This window comes from Octopus bimaculoides, chromosome 23 (assembly GCF_001194135.2).
Source record: "Octopus bimaculoides isolate UCB-OBI-ISO-001 chromosome 23, ASM119413v2, whole genome shotgun sequence".
NCBI lineage: Eukaryota > Metazoa > Mollusca > Cephalopoda > Octopoda > Octopodidae > Octopus > Octopus bimaculoides.
Genome location: NC_069003.1, coordinates 7,874,843 through 7,875,102, shown reverse-complemented (window position 1 = coordinate 7,875,102; position 260 = coordinate 7,874,843).

Genomic DNA, 260 nt, shown 5'->3' with positions numbered 1-260 from the left:
ACAAAACGTAGACGAGAAAACACACAAGCCACATAGAGAACATTCTACTTCATCAGCTACCCACGTTTTAACACCGGCGTTTCGAAGAGCTTGGGCAGGACGCATCGTTAAAACGGCTCATCCCATGGACAGCAGATTAAATTTGTATACGCAAATTAAATCTTGCCATGGAGGAATGTAGTGGCGGATAAAAAACAGGACAGGAAAACAAACAGAAAAGGCTTTACGGCCAGACGAGAAAAATTATGTGTGTATGAATA